This window comes from Psammomys obesus, unplaced genomic scaffold (genome assembly GCF_907164565.1).
Source record: "Psammomys obesus unplaced genomic scaffold, mPsaObe1.curated_primary_1811, whole genome shotgun sequence".
NCBI lineage: Eukaryota > Metazoa > Chordata > Mammalia > Rodentia > Muridae > Psammomys > Psammomys obesus.
The window spans coordinates 5,835,185-5,850,886 of NW_026585580.1; the positions used below are offsets into that span (position 1 = coordinate 5,835,185).

The window sequence follows — 15,702 nt, forward strand, 5'->3', positions numbered from 1 at the left end:
ATATAACATATGTGTCTTTCTGCTTCTGGGATACCTCACTCAGCATGATCATTACTAGTTCTATCCATTTGCCTGCAAATTTCATGATTTCTTCATTTTCAATTGTTGAGTAGTATTCCATTATGTAAATTTACCACAATTTCTGTATCCATTCCTCAGTTGAGGGACATCTAAGTTGCTTCCAGATTCTGGCTAGTACAAATAGAATTGCTATGAACATGGATGAGCAAATGTCTGTGTTGTATACTTGAGTCTGTTTTGGATACCTGAATAGGGGTGCTATAGCTGGATCTTGAGGTAGCACTATTCCTAATTTTCTAAGAAAGCACAAGATTGATTTCCAAAGTGGTTGTAAAAGTTACATTCTCACCAGCAAGGGAGAAGGGTTCCCTTTTTTCCACATCCTCTCCAGCATGTCTTGTCACTTAAGTTTTTTATCTTTGCCATTCTGATGGGTGTAAGGTAGAATGAAATCTCAGGTTTTTTTTGATTTGGATTTCCCTGATGATTAAGAACATTGAACATTTCTTTAAGTGTTTCTTTCCCATTTGATAGTCCTCTATTGAGAATTCTCTGTTTAGCTCTGAACCTCATTTTTAAATTTGATTACTTTTTTTGTTGATGTTTAACTTCTTGTGTTCTTAAAAATATGGAACTCTTCACGAATCTGTGTGTCATCTTTGCCCAGAGGCCATGCTAAACTTTTCTGTATTATTCCAGTTTTAGTATATGTGCTGCCTATGCAAGCACTCTTCTTTAAGTTTTAAAATTACTTTCTTGACTTAATTTCTATATTATATGTATTCTTCCCATATTGCATACATGTTTGTAATATATTTTATCTTATCCACAGCACACCCCCTTCAGATTCATTTATTGTATATTTACGTAGCCATTTTTTTTTGTTTTCTTGTATCTTTTACATGTAATATATTTTGTCATATCTACAACACAACTGCTTCAGACTTTTTCAAGACTTAACCTTGCCCTCTAAACTTATGTGGCTTTCTAGTTTTATATTTTGAGTATGACAATCATCCTTTCGAAACGGAAATACCAAGTAGGCCTTATTTGTTAAACATAAATATTTACCCTAATACTACTTAAACTCCTTATCCAAACTCAGTTTACCACAAATATATTTTTCCTGACTTATTGTTTATAAAGAATATATGTTTATATATTTATTCTAGTATCACATAATTTTCAATATTTTAAAAACTGTACCAGCTTTGATGACCAGGAAAAAAGTGAGGACTTCTGATTCTTTGTTTTTATATTTTTGATATTGTGGTGGAATTTTAGACTCATTGAAATTCCATAAGTATTAGAGGAATGACTTGCCTAATCCTATAGAAAAATGAGTATCATACAACCATGTCATAGGTATTGGATTGTATGTGAAGAGTTTGGGTAGTGTTGTGTTAATAATTCCATATATTCCTGCCTATGTACAAGGCTTATCTATAGTTGTTCATTGATTTTGATTGTTAATTAAGCTTGGTGAATAATCATTTGAAGTTCTAGGGAAATGTGCCTCTGGCAGCATCTTTGATGGTATATTTTAGAAATATCACAATGGCAGTCTGACCTAATCTTGAATCAATTCCTTGATGTTTATTGGTGACACTATTTGCAGATATTGAAGGAAGCATGCATAGACTGGAAGAGATTGTTCTCTTAGGGATAAGTCATTAGACTGATAACTCTCCCAGCCCTCGTCATGGATTATCTTTGCTTTGAGAATTATTCACCAATTAGTAAAGAACTTGTTCCTGCCTGAGTCGTGAGGAATACCAAAGAATGGAAACCTCATAAAGTACAAAAATCCCTTTGGTTGTTTCTATCAGGTATTCGGTCACAGTGATCATGAGGGTAAGTAATACAATATATTTTCATTAATTATAGTCTTTCGTTTTGTACGCTTGTGTGGAAGGGTTTAGTTAAGTGTGTGTGTGTGAATGTTTACTGCTTATGTGAAAGTAGAAGTTAATGTGTACGTTCCTGTGGAGGCTTGCCTCAGGTGCTGTTTCTCGGGAAGAGTACAGCTTTTTTTCTGAGACAGGGTTTTTCACATGCTCTAGCAGCCTGACCCTTATGCTGGTGTGACTCCAGCAAGCTCTAGGCATGTGTGTCTTAATCGCCTCAGTGCTGTGGTTATAAGCGTGTGCCAGAGTCTTTCATTATTATGTGGGGTTTGGGGATTAAACTGACTCTTCAAATATACTATCTCCCACTTTATTTAAAAACATCTTTAAAAGTGTCATGATGTTTTTCAAGATAGAAGACTTTCATCTTCTTTATTAAACTTGTCAATCTTAAATGTTTGTTCTTCTGGATGCTACTGCAAATGCATTTTCATCATGCTCACCTTCACTTTGCCAACTCTTTCCTTAGATCTACCCTTGTTGCTTTCTCATTCACCTTCAAGTTTCTTTACTTTCCCAATCAAGGCCAATTTGTGCTGTTCAAATACTCTTCGATGTGTGGTCTTCCAGGGGGGTGTGGTCACCTTACTTTCCTCATGCTTCCTATTTACTACATATAATAGAGTTTTTCTTCAGCTTTCAATTTTTTTTTTAATTTTCTCATTTGTTTGAGAGTGTAATATATACCTCCCTCCCCTTTCTCTCCCTCCAAAGCCTTGGTTTTTGTATAACCATTTGGTTTTCTCTTTTCTGGGGAAGACTCTTTCAGCCGTTTCCTACATGTCTTGGTTCTTCATACTTCTTTTTTCTTGTGTGTGTGTGTTTAATATTATTTTCATATTTTTATAACTTATACACTACATATTCCAGTTGTAGCTCCCTTAGACTGAGACCACTTAGACTCCACCACCACCACGTCTGTTACGTCTGTGTTAGCATGTCCATTGATGTCATCTCGTTCACATCATGCTTAGGCAGCCGTGTTGTGGTGAGTTTACAGATGTACTTAATATTCTTCTCTCATGTTTAATCACCCTCACAGTATGAACCAGATCCTATTTTGTGTTGTGTATGTGTAATCCCTTTAACAAGCTGTAAGAAATCTTATTGAAATGCTCTGTAGCAACAATTATGCTATATTTCTATGATTTGATTTCTTGTAATATTGTACCTCATTTTTGTTTTGTTTTCAAAAAAAACTAGGACTTATGGATTAGGAAACCTCCTATTTTGTAAGATGTTGCAACAGATGTATTAAAGTCAATTGTTCTTTAAATGTGATTTTGTTCTTAATTACAAAATCTGGATCTGAATAATTTTTTTATTGTTGGTGTTGTTGTCGGGAATAGATGTTATTTTTTTTCATTTAATCTCCTAGAGCATATCTTTTTATAATATGATATTTGTTTTTCTTATCTGAATGCTGCGTGAAGTTTTCATCTCTGTTTTATGGAAATAATTTGGTGGACTGAGCCAGTAAGGAATGTATAACGATTGTGAATGGCCATGTTTCCTGTAGGAATTCACTTGTCTTTTAATTCTGTAAGAGTAAAATAGGACAAGAATACTTAAAATATTTAAACTACTAAAATCGACATTTTGATGTGTGATTCTTATATGTATAAACTTCATGTTGTCGCTGAACATAAAACAAAGCAATACGTAACTCTTAGATGTTTAGTTGTTTGTCTTTTAATCCACTAAAACTTTGAACATGATTAAAGTTTCTTTAATGCATTTTTAATGAATGACAACAATGTAATTAGTTGTCACATTCTCATTTATTAGGGAAACAGTGAGAAAAAGAAACAACAGTTAGTTCATTACTTAAAAATTAACAGTTCCCAAATGCTTTTATTAAAACATTATGAATTTAGCCATTATTCTTTCATGCTGAAAAATACCTAATTAATTTAACTCATATTCTTTAAAGAACATTACTGATTGATATAAAAGTCGCATTTTCTTTCTTTTTGTTTTCTGTGACTGATTCAGCATACATATCTGGTTTTCAACTCCTATTTCTCCTATACTGACCTGAAGATCACTTTCTTTTCGTGCCAGACTCCTAACTACTGAGGCTACAGTTACACACCACCACACCTAGATATATGTTAGTAATATTTATGGTAACATAGAAGTGGAACTTTCCATGAATTTGACATTTTGAGTGTACTAAGAAACATAATAACAAGCAAAGATAAGGCTTCAAAATTTCAAAATTTTATCTGATTAAAGGTTTGAGCAACATCATTAGCCATCAGGGAAATGCAAATCAAAATGACCTTGAGATTTCACCTTACACCCATTTTAATGGCTAAGATCAAAAACTCAAGTGACAACACATGCTGGAGAGGTTGTGGAGAAAGGGGAACCCTCCTCCATTGCTAGTGGAATGTAAACTTGTACAACCACTCTGGAAATCAATCTGGCACTTCCTCAGACAACTAGAAGAAACGCTTCCTCAAGATCCAGCTGTACCACTCTTAGGCATATATCCAAAAGAGGCTCAAGTACACAACAAGGACATTTGGTCAACCATGTTTGTAGCAGCTTTATTTGTAATAGCCAGAAGCTGGAAACAATCCAGATGTCCTTCAACTGAGGAATGGATACAGAAATTGTGGTAAACTACACAAGGGAATAATACTCAGCAATTTAAAAAAAAAAAAAAAAAAAACAAGAAAATCATGAAATTTGCAGGTAAATTGTGAGAACTGGAAAAGATCATCCTGAGTGAGCTATCCCAGAAGCAGAAAGACCCACATGGTATATACTCACTCATATAGGCATATAATACAGGATAAACCTACTAAAATATGTACATCTAAAGAAACTAATCAAGAGGAAGGACTCTTGCTAAAATGTTCAATCCCAATCCAGAAAGGTGAAGAGGATGGTCATCAGAAGAAGGAGAAAACGGAACAAGTCAGGAGCCTGCCACAAAGGGCCTCTGAAAGGCTTTGCCCTGAAGACTATCAAAGCAGATGCTGAGACTAATGGCCAACCTTAGGGCAGAGTGTGGGGAATCTTATGAAAGAAGTGGGAAATAGTAAGATCTGGAGGGGACAAGAGGTCCACAAGGAGAGCAACAGAATAAAAAAATCTAAACATGGGGTCTTTCCTGAGACTGATACTCCAACCAAGTATCATGCATGGAGATAACCTAAGACCCCTGCACAAATGTAGCCCATGGCAGTTTAGTGTCCAAGTGGATTCCATAGTAATGGGAACAGGGGCTGTGTCTGACATGAACTGATTGGCCTGCTCTTTGATCATCTCCCCCGGAGGGGAGATCAGCCTTACCAGGCCACAGAGGAAGACAATGCAGCCACTCCTGATGAGACCTAATAGACTAGGATCAGAAGGAAGGAAAAGAAAACCTCCCCTATCAGTGGACTGGGGGAGGGGCATACATGGAGAAGGGGGAGGAAGCGAGGGCTTGGGGGGCGAGAAGGGAGGGAGCTACAGGGGGGATACAAAGTGAATAAAGTGTAATTAATAAAAATTAAAAAAAAGTTTTGAGCAAAAGTGACAGAATACTTTAAACAATGGCATATGAATTTTTTCTGCGTCCATATTTGTATTCTGTATTTCACTAGCTAACTCACTAGTGAGCAATTTATGTAGGGTAGATCTCTGCTCTTTAGATTTAATATATTTCAATTCCTAGATATTATGGATTCATGAGGAAGGATTAAAAATGTTATTATTTCTTTGTCTACAGTATAGGCTAGATAGATAGTAAGCAAATCCTTCATGGATTCAGTACTTTGAAATACTTATTCAAGGACATCAAAGTAGAGTAAGTTTCCTAGGCTGTATGTAACTCAGCTGCATTTAGGTTCCACTGCTTTCTCTCTCAGAGTTTATGAATAACAGTGACATTGCATGTGTACATAATTTTGTATGTTAGGATCCCTGTATCTTTAATTATTTTTATCCTCTCTTCTGTTTTATCTGTGCTAGTAAATTGAGATGGCATCTATTTGAATCAATGCTTACATGGTTTTTATATCAGTTATTTTACATTATCTTAAAAACTTTCACAAATATTATGATTTAATTAAATTCAAAATGTTACCAACAGAAAGTGAATAAATTTTGACTATCTTTTTAAGAAGTACATTTTCGGTCAGTGAGTAGATACCCCTGCAGAAAATATGGAATGAGAACAAAAATGGGCAATACGGTGTGAAATGGGTCCTTCCAACTTTATCTGAAAATTAGGTGAAAACAATAACAAATAGCAACTGGCTTAAGAGTATTATAAATTTCACTGAAATCAGGGACAAGGCAAGACTTCCCACTCTCTCTGTATCTCTTCACTATAGTACTTGAAGCCCTGGCCAGAGCAATAAGACAACTAAATGAGATCAAGGGGATACAAAATGATAAGGAAGAAGTCAAAGTATTATTTACAGAAGATGTTATAGTGTACATAAGTCATCCCAAAAAATCTACCAAGGAACTCCTATAGCTGATAAACATCTTCAGCAAAGTAGCTGCATACAAACTTAACAAAAAAAAAAAAAAAAAACAGTAGCCTTCCCATATACAAAAGACAAACATGCTGAGAAAGAGATTAAGGAAACCATAGTGTTCACAATATACAACAACACAACAACAACAACAGCAAAACATGAAGTATCTTGGTGTAACTCTAACCAAGCAAGTGATAGATAGATAGATAGATAGATAGATAGATAGATAGATAGATAGATAGATAGATAGAGATATAGAAATTTATATATAGATATAAAATTCAAGTCTCTGAAGAAAGGAATTGAAGACAATTTCAGAAGATAGAAAGATGTCCCATGCTCATGGATCAGTAGGATTAACTTAAAATGGCCATCTAACCAAAAGCAATTTATAGATTAAATTCACACCTCATAAAAATATCAAAACAATTCTTACAGACCTTGAAAGTACAATTTTTAATTTAATATGAAAGAACAACAACAACAAACAGAATATCTAAAACAATCTTATACAACAAAAGATCGTCTGGATATATCTCCATTCTTGGCTCAAACTGTAATATAAAGCAACAGTTATAAACCTTACATTGTAATGTCATAAAAACAATACAATGAATCAATAGAATTGAATTGAACATCCAGAAATAAACCCACACACCTATGGACACTTTATTTTTGACAAAGACGTCAAAGCATTCATATATATAGATATATTTATATATTATCTATCTATCTATCTATCTATCTATCTATCTATCTATCTATATACATATATCTCATCTTCAACAAATGGTGCTGGTCTAACTGGATGTCTACAAGTAGGAAAATGCAAATAGATCCATTTTTATAACCTACACTAAAGAAAAGTCCAAGTGGATCAAAGTTCTCAACATAAAACCAGACAGAATAAATCTGTTGGAAGAAAAATTTGGGAAGAGCCTTGAACTCATTGACACAGGAGACAACTTCCTGAGCAGATTTTCAACAGCTCAGTTTCTAATAGTGAAAATTAATAATTGAAACCCCATGAAACTTAAAACCTTCTGTTATGCAAAGGATACTGTCAAGAGAATAAACCTGAAGCTTACAGACTGGGAAAATATCTTCAACCAACTCTACATCTCACAGAGTGCTATAATTCAAAATATACAAAGAACTCAAGAAATTAAACACCAACAAACCAAATAATCCAACCCAATAAGCAAAGGTCAGATGGAAGGGGAGGAAGACCTACCCTAGCAGTGGACTTGGAAAACGACAGGGAGGAGATGAGGGAGGGAAAGAGGGATTGAGAGGGAATGAGGAAGGGGACTATGGCTGGGATACAAAGTAAATAACCTGTGATTACTATTAAAAGAATAAAAATAAATAAATAAATAAACAGCTAATTAATTAAAAATGGGATACAGAACTAAACAGGGAATTCTCAATAGAGGGATATCTAATAGCCAAGAAGCACTTAAAGAAATATCAAAGTCCATGGTTATCAGTGTTTTGTTTTTGGGCAGGCTATCCAACTGGCTTGTCCTCAGTGGCCTTTAGGTTCTTGACAATGTCCTATGTCATCACTTTCAGCACATGCTCAAGATATAACCTGTATGTCCCTCCTACCAGCTCTCTCTGCCATGGTTTCTCTACACTTTCCTGTTCTCTCTGACTTTCTTTCTGGTGGGGTACCATCCCCCTTTTCTCTTCTTGTACTCTCTCTCTCTCTCGTCTCTCTGTTTCTCTGTCTCTCTCTTCCTCTCTCTTCTTCTTCTCTTTGCTTGTCCCTCTGATTCACTGTCAGTCTCCCTCTCCACTCTGTATTCTGCTTTCTCTTCTAAACTCTCCCACTGTCTCAGTTTTGCCTTTCCAAAAATAAACCTTTTGTACCCACAACCTTTTGTGCAGCATGTAATTTATATCATAACAATCAGGGAAATACAAATAAAATTTTCTATGAGATTCCATTTAACATGGGTCAGAATAACTTTGGCAATCAATCTGGCACTATCTCAGAAAACTGGAACTAGTAGTACCACAAGACCCAGCTATGCCACTCTTGGGCATATACCCGAAAGATGCTCCACCATGCAACAAGGACATTTGCTCAACCATCTTAATGGCAGCTTTATTCACCATAACCAGTTCTGGAAACAACCTAGATGCCCCTCAACCAAAGAATGGATACAGAAATTGTGTAATGTGGTGCATTTACACAGTGGAATACTACTCAGCATTTAAAAATAAGAAAATCATGAACTGCGCTGGCAAATTAGAAAAGATCATCCTGAGTGATGATCTGGCTCAAGCCAGAGCCAGAAAAAAAATCATAGTATATACTCACTTATAAGTGGATATTAACCATATAATAATAAAGGACAACCATGCTACAATCCACAGACCGAAGGAAGCTAAGTCCCAACGAGGATCCTTGGGAGGATGCTAAATTATCATTCTGAAGGCCAAATAAAATAGACTCTGGAAGTGGTTGAAGCAAGAGAACAGGAAGGGAGCCTACCAAAGATGTTCTCTTAAAGACTCCACCCAACAGGAGATCGAAGCAGATGAAGAGACTCATAGCCAAAATCTGGGCAGAGCGCTGGGAGTCTTATGGAAGGAGTGGGGGCAGTGGTGTAGAAGGAACCAGAGGGGACAGGACCTCCACAAAGAGACCAACAAAGAAATTTGGGCCCAAGTGGGCCTGAAAAGACTGACGCACTAACCAAGGACACTGTTGCCTGATCTTTGATTACTTCCCCAGATGGGGGGATCTTGCCAGGCCACTGAGGAAGGGCATGCAAGCAGTCCTGAGGAGACTTGATAGTTAAATTGGTAAGGGAGGAGGGCTCCCCCTATCTGAGGGAGAGAGTTTATGGTGGAAGATATAGGGAGGGTGAGACCTGAAGGGATAAAGGAGTGGGCTACAATGGGAATGTAAATTGAAAAAGTTAAAAATATATATACATTTAAATTTTAAAAAAGGCCTTATGATTTTTAGGCAATAAAGACAAAATGTGGACATTCCTGATCAGGAAGTGCCTTGAACGCTTACATAGTTCTAGAGGGCTTGAACACATGACTATGGCGCTATTTTATTATGTATTCACATGTGAGGCATAAAAAGAATAGTGAGCCTGAGGAAGCAAGTGTCAAAACTTGCAGTCAGACTGCTACACACAAGAGCTGAAAATATCTATAGGTAGTTTGGTGGGTATCTCATGTTATCAATTTGCCTACTTTGGGGATCAAATAAAACTGAAGCTTCTAGCCGATCTTGTGTGAGGTTTTCTCTTTTTTGTTAATTTTAATTTTATTAATTACATTTTATCACTTTGTATCCCCCTGTAGCTCCCTCCTTCCTCCCCTCCCTCTTCTCCACCCATGCCTCTCCCCCCAGTCCACTGATAGGGGAGGTCTTTTTTTTATTGTTTGTTATTATTATTTACATTTTATCAACTCTGCATCCCAGCTGCATCCTGCTCCCCCATGCCCTCCCAACCCCACCCTCCCTCCCTCAACTTCTCTGTGCCCCTTTCCAAGTCCACGAACTGGGGAGGACCTCCTCCCCTTTCTCTGGCCCTGTTTTAGGGAGGTCTTCTTTTCCTTCCTTCTGACCCTAGCCTATTAGGTCTCATCAGGAGTGACTGCATTGTCTTCCTCTGTGGCCTGGTAAGGTGGCTCCCCGCTCAGCGGGAGGTGATCAAAGAGCAGACCAATTATTCAGGTCAGGGACAGTCCCTGTTCCCCTTACTATGGAGGCCACTTGGACACTAAGCTGCCATGGGCTACATCTGTTCAGGTGTTGGTTTTCTTAATCAGATTACCCGAGGTGCAATGATCCATATAAAATATGTGCTACACCTTCTAGCAGCAGCCCACCAATAATTATATATTCTTTCCATCTGTTCTGTTCCCTTATAAAGCCCTTACTAATACAGTTACTAATAGGAAAAACAAAGTGAACACTATACTGAACTAATATTAGAGCAATATGATTCTAAACAATGAGAAAATTTTAGGAAATTTATATCAGACCCGAAAAGAAGAGATCTTTACCAGTTCATAATTTCTTTCCATAATGTATATTATAAATTTTCCAAATATTTTACTGGGTAATACATAGACAAAGGTAGTTTCAAACTAAAATTAATAAGGTATAATATAAAATGTCTAGGGATGTTTTGATTCTCTTTTTTTTTAAGAAAAGAAATTTTTTTATTGAAGTCATAAAGAATAGACTAGCATTTCTAACTTCCAAGGTATATGAGTGAGTGCTGGATCTAAGCCAATGGTTTATCATTGACCTAGAACTCTTGTCTATTCTCCAGACCCAGATGGTCATAACTTGGCATCTTCTCATTTCATGAGCCTTAACCATTCTTTTTTTATTTTTTATTAATTGCACTTTATTCATTTTGTATCCCCCCCTTAAGCTCCTCCATCCTCCCCTCCCGATCCCACTCTCTCTCCCCTTTGATTCTCTTTTTTTTATTTTTTGAGGCAGGGTTTCTTTAAGTAGCAGTGGTTGTCCTGGACTCCCTTTGTAGACCAGTCTGCTCTCAAACTCACAACAATCCTCTTGCCTTTACCTCCCTGATTTCTGGGTTTAAAGAGGTGTGACACCATTCCTGAGTTTTTTGATTATTTTGAATTTCAAACATGGAAGGTAAAGGATGAAGGATGAAGAGGGAAGCTAATGTGTGTTTAGATTTTATCTTAAATAATTTGTTTGATTCTAATAACAGCTTTAGGAAAATGTTGTTTTTTTTTTATTTTCTTTTTCAGAGCCATTTATATTACAGTGCCTCAATGTGAAGAAGCAAAGTGAAGATATGAAAACATTTATGTAATTCCTCAAAATTTCTTTACAAGTTTATATAATTTGTGTTTGAGTAAACCTTAGGAAGAAAAATGAATTAACAAATATATTAGTTGAGATCAAAACTTTAGAACATGCATATTTGCCCTTGATTATTTTTGCAATTTAGCATTGACTGTATTGCAATTTATATTTAAAATGTTTATGTATACATCAGAAAAAGAAGAAAACAAGAAACAACCTAGAAACCTTCTACAGAGGGCCTCTGAAAGCCAGAAGAAGAAAACAGGAAACAAACTAGGAAGCTACAACAGAGAGCCTCTGAAAGCCTCTGCCCTGCAGACTATCAAAGCAGATGCTGAGCCTGATGGCCAACTGTTGGGCAGAGTGAATGGAATTTTATGTAAGAAGTGGAAGAAGGGCTGTGTAAACTAGCTTCTCTGAGTAGCATTTGAGAACGTATTTAAGCTACCTCCTGTTGCTTGGTTGAATAGTAGTTAGAATTCTATCTCCTTTGTTAGCAGATGATGCAATAAAAATGACCCCCAACCATTCATCTAATAAAACAGTTCATTCAATTAAAAAATTTTAAAATAGAAAAAAAAAAAAGAAATGGGAAATAGTAAGAGCTGGAGAGGACGGGAAGTCCACAAGGAGAGCAACAGAACAAGAAAATTTGAACACAGGGAACTTCCCAGAGACTCATACTCCAACCAAGGACTATTCATGGAGATAACCTAGAACCCCTGCACAGATGTAGCCCATGGCAGCTCAGTGTCTATTGGGTTACCTAGTAATGGGAAGAGGGACTGCCTCTGACATAATCTGATTGGCCTGCTCTTTGATCACCTCCCCCTGAGGGGGGTACAGCCCTACCAGGCCACAGAAGAGGACAATACAGCCACTTTTGATGAGAACTGATAAACTAAGATCAGAAAGGAGAGGAGAACCTCCTCTATCAGTGGACTTGGGGAGGGGCATGCATGCAGAAACGGGAGGGAGGTTGGGATCAGGAGGGGATACAAAATGAATAAAGTGTAATTAATAAAAAATAAAAAAAATGTTTATGTACAAATTGTAATATAAATATTATTTACAGAAATTTTAATTGTGGTTTAGAGAATATTTGTAATGTTTTAATACTTTTATTTATCTTACATATGCGAGTTTTACTTAACATTTTCCATAATATATTATGTATATGCAATAACAAAATCTTATCACCATTTCATGAGTATTATTTTTCAAAACACTATAGTACTTGAATAATTTTCAAAGCAAACATTCAAATGGCAAATTATTGAAAAATAATGAACAAGATGAAAGAAAATATTTGACACATGTTTATAACATTTCAAACCTAATGACTAATGGCGATTTTGTTTTTAATATTTTTTTCATTTTCAGTAGACAGAAAACCTCAATTTTGTGTGAAAATGATGAAAATGAAAACGAATCTTGAAGCTCTGGATTAACTCCTTAAATTAGATATGTAGAGATTTTTAAACAACATGTTCGCAGATGTGGGTTAGGGAACTTTAAGTATCAGATACTTGCAGATATTTTATAGCATAATATCTTCTTTTAGTGGTAAAAGTGGTCATTTCACATTATAATCTTTTCTGTTTGCTAACATTTGCTCTATCTTCTAAAGCTTTGACCTGATTAGCTTAACTAACTGAAATTTCAATTTTAGAATTCTGTACTTTCTTTAGAGCATAAATGATAAGAATATTTGATATTATTCTTACATTTACTCTAATTAAAATATGCTTAGTTCTTGTAAAGGAAAATACATTTTAACAACCTTTTTTATAGCTACATTCTATTTTTGTTAAAATGTTTGCCATGTGGTAATGGGTTATCACAATTTGAAAGGGCTCTTCATATATTATTTGAACAAGTCACGAACTTCAGATTAGCCACCGGCCATCTTGCTTGCCAGTAAAGAAAAATTCTGTCAAACTGATTGAAACGTACCTTATTATTATTTTTTTATTAAGTTATTTACTTGCATTACTGCCCAATCTCAGCTTCCCCTCCCTCCTCTCCACCCAGTCCATCACTCTCACCTCCCCTACTCATATCCACCCCTCCTTCCCTTCTCCTCAGAAACTGGGAGATGTCCCAGTCCCATGGTTATCAACTAGAAACATATCATGTTGCAGTAAGATAGATGCATCTTCTTCTTTTGAGGCCAGGTAAGACAGATCAGTTAGGGAAAAAGGATCCAAAGGCAGGCAATGTAGAGACAGTCCCCGCTCCCACTTTAGGAGTCTGACATGAAGACGCAACCTTACAACTCTTAACATAAGTGCAGAGAGAAACTAGGGCCTTACCATTCATCCATGTTCAGTTCCAGTTCAGTCTCTATGTGTACTCATAGGCCCAGGTTAGTTGATTCTGTAGGTTTTTTTAAGGTGTCCTTCTGGCCTCTTCAGTCCTCCTTCCCCTTCTTCCACAGGATTCCCCAAGCTCCACTAAATCTTTGACTTTGGGTTTCTGCATCAGTTTCCATCAGCTCCTGGGTGAAGCTTTTCTGACTACATTTATGCTAAGCTCCTATCTGCAGGTATATCAGAGTATCATTAATAGTGTAAGAGGTTGACTCCCTCTCGTGGCATGGGTCTGAAATTGGGCCAGTTATTTGTTGGACATTCCGCAGATTCGGCTCCATCTTTATCCCTGCAGCTCTTGGAGGCAGAAAAAAAAAACTTTTGGCTCCAAACCTTTGTGTCTGTTATTCCAATCCCTCCACTGGAATTCCTGCCTGCTTGCAGGAGATTGCCAATTCAGGCTTAATACCCCCCATTGCTAGGAGTCTTAGCTAGGGTCACCTCAGAGATTTCTAGGCATTTCTATTGCTCTAGGTTTCTATCATGTCCCAGAGATGCCCTTACGTCCAGGTGTCATTCTCAGTATTCACTCCCTCCATCTTCCTCCCTCTCACCTTGTCTGTCCTGCTCCCATCCCACTGCACCACACACAGTCCCCTACTAACACCCATCTGGATGTATAATCTATTTTCCTTTCTCAGGAAGAATCAAACATCCTACCTTGGGCCATCTTTGTTACTTAGCTTTCTTGGGTCTATGGTTTGTGGCACAGTTATCTTATGCTTTCTGGCTAGTATACATTTATAAATAAGAATATACCATGCTTGTCTTTCTAGTTCAGGGTCACCTCACTGAGAATAATCTTTTCTAGTTCCTTTCATTTAGCTGCAAATTTCATGATGTCATTGTTTTTAATAGCTGAGTAGTATTCCATTGTGTAAGCGTATATCATTTATTCCTTCTGTTTTCTTCCTCCACACCGGCCCATATTTCCCTTTCTATCTATTTCAAAAGCATGGCCTCTTTTTATTCATTATATATATTTTTTTGCATTCATGTATGTATATGTCTATTGTGATTGTGTAAATGTAATGCATTTTCTTTATCAGTTCATCAGTTGAGGGACATCTAGGTTTCCTCCAATTTTTAGGCACTATGAATAAAGCTGCTATGAATGTAGCTGAACAAGTATCCTTGTGGTATGGTGGAGCTTCTTTTGCGTATATGCCCAGGTGTGCTGTAGCTGGGTCTTAAGATAGATATATTCTGTGGTTTGGAGTAGCCACCATTTTGATATTCATGTGGTTGTACAAGTTTGCACTCTTACCAGGAATGGAACAGTGTTCCCCTTGCTCCACATCCTCTCCAGAATGAGCTGTCACTTTTGTAGTTGATCTTAAGCATTCTAAAAGGTATAAGATGGAATCACAGAGCTGTTTTAACTTGCATTTCTGTGATAACTAAGGATGTTCAATGTTTCTTTAATTACTCCTTGACCAGTAAAGATCCTTCTAACATTCTCTATTTAAATGTATGCCGCCCACTCCCATTGTCACCCTTTTTTTTTTGAGACAGGGTATTGCTGTGTAGCCTTGGCTATCCTGGACTTGCTTTATAAACCAGGCTGACCTAGAACTTAAAGAGATCCTCCTCTCTTACCTCCACAAATGCTTGGAGTTTGTCTTTGACAGTCTTTTACCTTACAGAACATTTTCACTTTTGTGAGGTCCATTTATTAATTGCTGGTGTGTGTGCCTGGGCTGTTCAGGAACTTCTGTTTCCACTATAACCAACCTCTAGAGTCCTGCCAGGAATTGTCCCAGTAGTCATTCCATCCATAAGTTCCTTTTGTGCCACATCCAATCTCTCCACTCAACCAGATCCTTCTTCAATATCGAAAACCCATAGTTGAGGTGGTTGTTATGATTATGTTTATAAAAATGGAATAATGCACTGAGTCTGTAGATTGCTTTTGGTAAAATGGCCATCTTAACAAAAGCAATCAACAGATTGAATGCAATTCCCATCAAATTACCAACACAATTCTTTACAGACATGGAAAGAAAAATTCTCAACTTCATATGGAATAACAAGAAACTCAGAATTATAAAACAATCCTCTACAATAAAAGATCTTCTGGAGGTATCTCC

The 15,702-nt window shown here is 36.7% G+C and overlaps 1 non-coding gene across 1 annotated transcript; it reads right to left on the reverse strand.

Moving 5' to 3' along the window:
- Nucleotides 1–643: 643 nt before the first annotated feature.
- Nucleotides 644–750, reverse strand: LOC129677718 (U6 spliceosomal RNA). Its single transcript, XR_008720248.1, has one exon. It is a non-coding gene; the product is annotated as a U6 spliceosomal RNA (small nuclear RNA).
- Nucleotides 751–15,702: the final 14,952 nt, after the last annotated feature.